Genomic DNA, 9,037 nt, shown 5'->3' with positions numbered 1-9,037 from the left:
CGTGTCCTATGCTTCCTCATATGATTTCTAGACCCTTTGTGATACTGGTTGTTTTCTGGAGACACTTCAATGCACATCTCAAATGTGTTGTGGATCACAGTAAATCCAGTCCTGGGTGTGATCAAAGCTCAGGAGAATGACAGCTACATTTCTTTTAATTCAACCTAAGCCTCCATTAGCCTTTTGGCAGCAGGCTCATGCTGTGGGCTTATTTTGAGCTTGCCATCCACTCAAGCCCTGAAGTCTTTTTCACATGAACTGTTTCTGAGGCAATTTTTTACTCTGTATATTTCCAGTTGTTTTTTTAAAAATCTTAGGTGTAATACTTTTCATTTGCTCCATTAAATTTTATCTTGTGAGTTTGGATACATTATTACAGCCTATCAAAAATTATTCTAAAATGTTGATTCTCTTAGTCTTTTTATTTGTGATACCTTTAAGCTTTGTGATATCTTTGTCTTTAAAAAATATATTTTATCATAATCACTGAAAGAAACAGAACAGAACTACTTGAGAGCATCACATCACTCAAGGCCTTCTTGACAGACATCTATCTACCAGCTACCTCTTTTGGGGAACATTTTTTTCAACTAACAAAATTTATTCATCATGATTTTAAGAATATTAAGACAGACATTTCCAATGTGTTGTTGAATTCACATGGCCTGTGTCTCCAGAATTTCCCTGATTTGGTCATTTTAGTGACCTTATCAGAAGGCATGCTTTGTCCTTAAGGAGCCTGGGCTGGTCCTCAATACTTATCACTTTCTTTTCTGAGTTCATAAACTCTGTTTAGACATGACTTGCTGTGGTTTGATGTCAGACTCATGAGGATATCATTTTCATAATCTTCTTTAATCTGTTTTTGAAAATAAGAACTGTGACCTTTTCAAGTCTATTGACCCTAATCCCAGTCTTATGCACTTTTCCCTGCTGCCAGTGTCTTAGCTATTGTATCTGCAGGTTCATCTGCAACTCAGCATAATATAGTAATGAAAGGTTGATTAATCTTCCTGGGCAGAAATCCTTGCTGTGAAACTTCTAGCAGCTGATATTTACCCCTCTGAACTCCTAATCCTTACCTGTGAAATGTGGCTAATAATAATGCCTATCAAATAAGTTGTGAAGATTTAGTGAGTTAATCTGGGCAAAGGATTTAGAATAGTGCCTCTCATGTAGTAGACACTCAGTAGATTTAATTATATTATTGCTCTAGAATGTTATTTGGGTGGGTCTGATGTCCTGCTTTCTTAACTATTTCCTCAATCTGTCATCTCTCCAATTCCTTATTAAGCCTATTAAGCATGGTTATTCTCTTCTTTAGAGTTTGAAGACTGTTCTTTTGAAAAAGAAGATAGAGTTTTTATTTTTATATTTATTTTATTTTTTTGCAGTTGCAAGATTTAATAGGGTGAAGACAGAGCTCCCATACAAAGAGAGGGGACCCAAAGAGGGTAGCCATTGGCAGCTCAAATGCCTGGGTTTATATCCTGATCATTGTCCCTCCCGCTGTGCTCTCAGGCAATGGATGGTCTTTACCTCCTGTTTTTACCTAATTAGCATTTTAGTGAGCTCTCTTTACTATCTGATTGGTCCGGTGTGAGCTAAGTTGCAAGCCCCATGTTTAAAGGTGAAAGCAGTCACCTTCCCAGCTAGGCTTAGGGATTCATAGTTGGCCTAGGGAATCCAGCTAGTCCTGTCTCTCATTCCCCACTCTCAACAGAAAAACCCAAGTGCTGTTGGGGAGGTTGGCCAATGACCGCTCTAACTGCTTCCTGCTGAATTGGGGCATAGTAGGGGTTGTGCAGCTGAGATTTCCTCTGGGGGGTGCCTTCGATGTCATTAACATCAGAGCATGGGCTAGCAGGCCAGTCTAGGGGTCCACGGTAGATCTTGGTCATGGACTCCATCTGGGGCCCCATTTGAAGAACCATTTGTAGTTTTACAGCTTTGATTATGGAGGAGATAAACTTAACAAGGAGTTACAGATACAGGATCCAAAGAGGAGTAGCAATATTATAGCTGCTAGAGGTCCTAAGAAGGGGAGAATCCAGGGCATCCATTGGCTGAGGAGGCCCCAGGATCCAGTGTTTTGAAACTCCTCTGCTCTGTGTTGTATTCAATCTCGAATTTCTTTAACTTTCTCAGCGATGAATCTGGATTGATTAACATAATAACAGCCTTCTTCCCCTAAAAATAAATAGGTTCCCCCTATTTTGGTGATTAGCAAGTCTAAAGCTCTTCAATTTTGAAGAACTACTGCTGCTAAGGAGCTAAGTTGATCTTGCAAGGTGACTAGGGAGTTGGTGACCCGTTCCATGTCACCATTTAGTTCTTGAGACAGTTTGTAGTAGAACTGAGTAGAGGTTGTGATACTGCCAATGCCAGTACCTAGTCTGCCTAGCACTCCTGCTCTGATAACAAAAGGAAGAACGGGTACTCTTTTGTTGTGGGGGTTAGGTATGACATAATTGTATAAATCTTGTTCAGTGTAGATGGTCATAGGGGGCACTAAGAATGAGAGGAAGCACATAGATTCTGAAGAGCCATTCACACAATGATAGGCTGAGGTACCACAGACAAAAAATATTCCTGTGGGTAGGCAGACTATTCGTGTGGGAGGGGTTACCCACCTGATGCACTGGGAGTTGATTGTGTCTATAGTATTGCTAAATTTTACACAGGTGAGGTTTGAGGTACGGTTATTTTCAGATTGGAAACGAGGTCCTACTAAAATGGAAGTGGTATTTATTTCTGTGCTGAAGTTGTTCCATTGTTTGGGTACAGGGATTGAAATGTATGGTCTGAAGTGCAGGGGGAGGCACATCCAACAGTTAGTAGGGTTTTGGGCCGAGACCTCATGGAGCCCAGTGAGGGTGGTATTAAATAGGCTTACCAGGTGAGAATGGGTATGGCGGGTTTCATGTAGTTCTGAGAGATCTAGTCCTTTGTATGGGGTAGGGGTGCTATGTACCCAGGTCAGTTGGGAGATTACTTCCTTTAAGTGTTTTTGTCTTGCCTGATCTTGAACTCCAACCCCATCAGACATACCGGTATGGGTGAAGTAAGTCCAACAGATAGTGGTTCCCAGTCCTCCAGGACAACTAGGATTAATCATTTTCCCTGTCCAATAATGAGTATTTGCATGCATGCAAAGAGTGGCAGAGTTATAGCAGTTGCAGGGCATATGGGTGTGGGCAGTGAAGGTGGGGGTTCCCTTAGATACACTCCTATATGATGGGGCATCATTATTTCCAGGAAGCCACATTCTCCATAGAAACTCTTGGTAAGTGGAGCTACTGGTAGTACAGCGGCATGGAGGGGGTGCAGTAAGAGTGAAAGGAGATAACAGAACAGTAAAGGGAAAAATATGATAAGGGAGGGCCATGGGGATTTCCGATTTTAGTTACTTTCCTCAAGTTGTCTGACAGCCACAAGTCTCCTTTAGCAGTGAGTATGCCATTCACATCATGAGATGTCCACACAGTAAGATCTCTTCCCTGTATTGTTTTAACTGCTTTAGATACTAAGACTGCTACTGCTGCCACTACCCGTAAACAATGAGGCCAACTCTTTGCCTCTACATCAATTTCCTTACTCAGGTATGCCACGGGTTGCAAGCTCATCCTATGGACCTGTGTAAGGACTCCTAGAGCTATTCCTGTTTTTTTCTGTGACATATAAAGAAAAGTGTTGCCTTGTTGACAAGCTTAACACTGGGGCTTGGGTTGGGGCCTTCTTTAGGGCCTGGAAAGCTGCTTCTGCTTCAGGTGTTCATCTTACAGATGGGTATTGGCTTTCTGAGTTTCCTTAATTGGTGTATGTAATGGTCTGGCTACTTCGCTGTATCTGAGAATCCATATTCGGCAGAAAACTGTTATGTCAAGGAACCCTCTTTGTTGCTTTAGGGTTTTGGGATGAGGATAAGTCAGTATAGGCTAGGTACATTCCTCACTGAGGGCCCTGGTGCCTTTGGATAATTTTAGCTCTAAGCATTTAACCTGCTGTGAGCAGAGCTGAGCTTTTGGTTTGAAAACCTTGTAGCTACAGGTAGCAAGGAAATTTAAGAGTGCTTGGGTAGCTCGATGGCACAAGGTTTCTGAATGGGTGGGTAAAATTGAATCATCTACGTACCGAAGGACAAGAGTGTCCAGGTATGAGAACTGGCTCAAGTCTTGGGCTAATGCCTGGCCAAATAGATGGGGGCCATCCCTGAACCCTTGGGGTAAAAGAGTCCAGGTGAGTTGAGATGTTGGGTTTTAACTGTGGAGTTATATCAGTTGAAGGTGGGTAAATTTTATTCAAATAACTTGGTCTTCTTCTGGCTTCTATGGTACAGAATAATTTATCAATCTATTTTCTTTCATTAGAATGGCCTAGAATTTGAATATGTTTGGGAATTAAACTAATTCCTTTAGTTTTTTGTCTCTTCTAAACTTGGCTTGTTTGCAAATGGAAGGCATCACTCCTCTGGGAGACATTACCTGGTGGCGAGGAGCACTGTTAAATATTTGGGAGTGTCAGTTCCCACATCTATAAAAGGAGGACACTGGCAGATGATCTCTAGGGTCCCTTCCAGTAGGAACATTTTAGGATGCAGTGATTCTGCAGATGGGTTGTCATTCCACATTCCTCTAGGTCTAGCCACAAGGGTGCTAATTCTAGATTTCCCAAGGAGAAAAATATCAAGGCTTGAGGGGCAGGAAGTTCCATCAGAGGGCCTAGGAGACTTCTCATATTAAGGAGTGCTTACCAATTTGCTCTCATCTCTCAGCATCTATGCTAAGTATAGTGTCAGGAATTCTGTGATTTCTTCTTAAAACTGAGCTGAAACAATTCACTGACTCCATGGAAAAAACATTATCAGTATTGAAAACCCATTTCTGCATCCCAGATCTCTGTAAACCATCCACTTTAAGCAAGATTCCTTCCATTCTGTGACTAAACAGATGACTTTGTCCACGTATCAGAAAGTCAAAGTTCCTATGCACAGCCTTGTGGAAGGGATAAGCTTGCCAAAGAAAAACCTGAACTGGAGAGCAGTTATAGCAGAAAAAGCATATTTGATTCAGGACTACTATAATAGGAGAAAAGAGGCCTCAGTATAGAACTGGGCCCAATTCCAAATATGGAGTATGCAAGTCAGGATGCATAGCCAAGGGGCAAGGTGGGTGTCAGTGGATAGAAAACTACTAAGAGAAAACCTCGAGGATTCTGGCTAAATGTACTTGACAGGATTCTTGCTGAAGGCAGGCCAGGGTCATCAGATACCAAGTGGGGAAGATGAAGAATTTGGTCAGGTGTTGTGGCTAATCATATATAGAAGGTGGAGGTTCTCTCTAAACTGATTTAGCAAGATTTTTGCTAAAACTGGGCTCTTGAGAATGTGCCCAAGGATGGGGCCTAGTCAAAAAAGGCAGCTCAAAAGAGCCTGACTAGAATTTGGTCAAGGGGAGCATCTTATCAGGCTCTGGAAGACTCCTTTGTCTCAAGATAGTTCTTGGGAGTTTTCTTGTTTCCATTCCTTTTCATTGCATTCTACACAGGGCTTACAGAATCTGACCATGGAGGTAAGCTGGCTAGGGGAGTTTCTTTAATTGATGTAGCATTTGTGAGAGGAGATGAAAAGGATTTTTCTGGACGAGGGGGAGACATTTTCTCTTACCTCCTTTTCCCCGGATGACCTTGTGTTGCTGCTTCGAACAAACCCTCGGGAGAAATCCTTGGAAAAATGAGACTATTAAATCTAAACTTAACTACAAAGATTTAAGGCACCACAAGGGACATAAGAGGAAACCTTACTGAGACTGTTAACATTTCATGTTTCCTTTTTTCACTTGCAGACTTGATTTAAAGGAAGAAATCCGATACCTCTTTCTTCTGGAGAAACAAAGATGTGGTCTTTTTCCTTTTGTCTCTTCCTGAGATTTACTCAAGAGGCCGATGAGAGGCTGAATGTAACCAGCGCACCAACAATTTGTTCAGCTAAATGGGCAGTTCGATTTTCTCATCTGCACACTCTACTGCATGGGACCCCTTGCCCTAAACCCCCAGCTAGGTGTGTTATTGGTGCTCATTCAGAACCCAGACAGCAGCTCCTTCTGATGCTGCTTTTTGTAGTGGAAATCATAAAACTCTTTGAAATGTATTGTTGCAGCCAAACCTCTCTGCTTAGGGGAATCCTGCAGATACCTTTTTATGCTTTCTCTTTCGTTCTCCAGAGGCTATCACCATGGCAGTCTCAGCTCAAAGTGGGTTTTTGTCATTTCTGTGCTTGGATGGGAGCCAGCGATTGCCTATGAAACCTCTGAACTACAAAGGTTTACCCAGCTGGTGAAACTCATTCCTAGGAAATTTGAAAATGATCTCTCATTTCACAGCAACTGAAAACAACGTTTAAATTTTTTTTTAAAGTAATTGCTGCCATTTCTGGTTTTAATTCAAATGGAAAGAGGATTTCTCTCTGAGGGATTTCATTAGAAAGAGAAGGAACAGCTCCTCCTTCCAATCCTCACCCTGTTAATTTCCAGTTCCTTAAAATTCAGAGAACTCTGGCTTATTGTGTCCTTGTTTGGTCTCAGAATCTGGGTGGTAAAAGACAGGCTGGTTTACTGTTGAAGAGGAGGGGAGGGTTAGGGAGCTTGAGAGGCACATCCCTTAGTTCTCGACCAAAGCCTTCTGAAGAGTGACTGCTTCTCACTCAGTTTTTATTTATAAGTCTAAATGGACGAATGCGTGGAGTGAACCTTTCCATTTGTTCTAAGAATTGATTCATAAAGCACCACTAACTAGCTCATTTTTTTCCTAACTTGTCTGCCTGGAAAGTACTGATCTAAGTCTGCTCTTCTTATTTTCCTTAGCCCATAAAAAATGTCAAATGAGATGGATGCATAGCTATGATTTCATTTCCATTATGCATTCATTAGTGTTGAGTTATGATGGAAGTTTGGGGCTTACTTATTTTAGAGTCTATTACAGATCGTATCTCACCCTCTGCTCCCCACCTCATAGTAATCTCAGTGGATCTCTGTATAGTACATGTCAGTGGGCTGTGTACTCCAGTGACCCAGAGGAAATCACTTACGTAGATGTCATTTTGGATAGTTTGATAAAGATGTCTAAATGGCAAATATCTAGGCAAAAAAAAGCAAGAGCAAACCAAATAAATGAAAAAAACAAAAACAAAACAATCCAGAGAACCATAAACTATTAATGTACATTGTACTTAAGCAAAAGACTGTGTTCTAGTTTTAGATTTACTTTGGCCTTCTTTTAATCCCTAATTCTGCTTCCTTTACCAAAGTTATTTACTTTACCAAAGCTATTCTCAGACTTTCAGATAATACCTGGTCATTGGATTTTATAGACTATTCCTGAATATGCTTTCCAAGGAATGTTTTTAAATAGAAGACAGGTGTTATGTAGTTGACACCTATGGAACTGGGCTGTATTAGGCAGCAGCTTTGTGTGACTCTAAGCGTGGTGTACCCATCAGGACGGTGACTCCAAAGGTGGAAGCTCTCACCAGATTCAGATGGTCCTCAATAAACTCTGGACCTCAGAGAGACACCAGCTTTATTGAAAAGTTAATGTAAATTCATTTTTATGCATTAAAGAGATATATGATATGATTTGGATATTTGTCTCCTACAAATTTATTGTTGAAATATGATCCCCAGTGTTGGAGGTGGGGCCATGTGGGAGGTGTTTGGGTCAAGCGGGCAGATCCCTCAGGAAGGACTTGGTGCCTTCCCTGTAGTAATAACTGAGTTCTTGCTTTATTAGCAAAAGAACTGGTTGTTTCAAGACAGCCTGGAACCTCCTCTACCCTTCTCTCTTTTTTCCCTCTCTTACTATGTGACACACCTGCTTCTCCTTCACCCTCCACCATGAGTGGATGCTTCCTGAGGCCTCATGAGAAGGAGATGTTGGCACTATGCTGTCTGTGCAGCCTGCAGAACAGCAAGCCAGATAAGCCTCTTTTCTTTATAAATTACCCAGTCTCAGGTATTCCTTTACAGAAATGCAAAATGGACTAATACAATATATTTATATGTGTATTTATGTAAATACAATATATATATATATATTTTAAAATGGACGTTTAATCTCCCCATACAGCAAATTTAAATTCTAATATATGAGTATGATTTAAAGCCATTGGTTTTCATAGCATGTACCACCATGTCCAACTGAGCGGCTCTATGGGCTGAGGGAGACCTGAGAAGTTGGACTTCATGACACTTTTCCATATTAGATTAGACTCTCTTTTGTCTGTTTATACTGGGCCTGTAAACGAGGTTTGGTTGGAAGAGTTCTTTAGCTCAACTTTTAAAAACCACTGATGTAATAGTTCATTCTGGCATGAACCACCAATCTCTTCTACCTAGGATATTGATGAAAGCCTTCTTGCTAGAATGGTGAGTGTTAAGAGTACTCTTTTGGTTCTAGTTCTGATACTGGTCCTGATTCTCTTCTTGTGTTGCCCTCTCTATTGCTAACTGCCCCTTGTGATGGCACAATTCTCTACACTTCAGAAACTTCTCTAATAACTGAAGGAGAAACTGGATGTTTTCTAAAATGTTTTCCAAAGCCACAGTTTTCCTTTATGCAAAAAGTCTGTAATAGAAATAGACTGTCATCGAACAACAAATCTGGGGTAATGATTTAATTTGAATTTTTAGTTTGTAGCTTTCTGTTTGCTTTCTGGCATCCTAGTCTTTTGTTAAGACTATCTTTACATTGAATTACATTCCCTTTCTGAATATAAAAATACTAAATGGCAATTCTAGAAATGTTGGACAATATAGAATATCATAATAGACCATTCTTAGAATTTATTTTGATGTTATCTTTTTGTCTTCTTGGTGTTATCTTTGACTCTGAAAGTCTTTGCTTTCACTTTCTGAATTTACTTTTCAAATTCCCTCTCTTGATTGTTGTTTAAATGACATTATTTTTCCTACATAATTGGATAAACAGAATTTCCTTTTCCCTTGAAGTTTTAGGGCAGGATCAGAGATGAAGTTCTCACATC

The 9,037-nt window shown here is 40.6% G+C and overlaps 1 pseudogene; it reads right to left on the bottom strand.

Moving 5' to 3' along the window:
- Positions 1-1,611: 1,611 nt before the first annotated feature.
- LOC140711577 (syncytin-1-like) lies at positions 1,612-3,559 on the bottom strand (annotated as a pseudogene).
- Between the last annotated feature and the right edge of the window lie 5,478 nt (positions 3,560-9,037).

This window comes from Chlorocebus sabaeus, chromosome 4 (assembly GCF_047675955.1).
Source record: "Chlorocebus sabaeus isolate Y175 chromosome 4, mChlSab1.0.hap1, whole genome shotgun sequence".
NCBI classification, from domain to species: Eukaryota; Metazoa; Chordata; class Mammalia; order Primates; family Cercopithecidae; genus Chlorocebus; species Chlorocebus sabaeus.
Note: the sequence above shows the minus strand (reverse complement) of the source record. Positions and strands in the feature narration are given on the sequence as shown.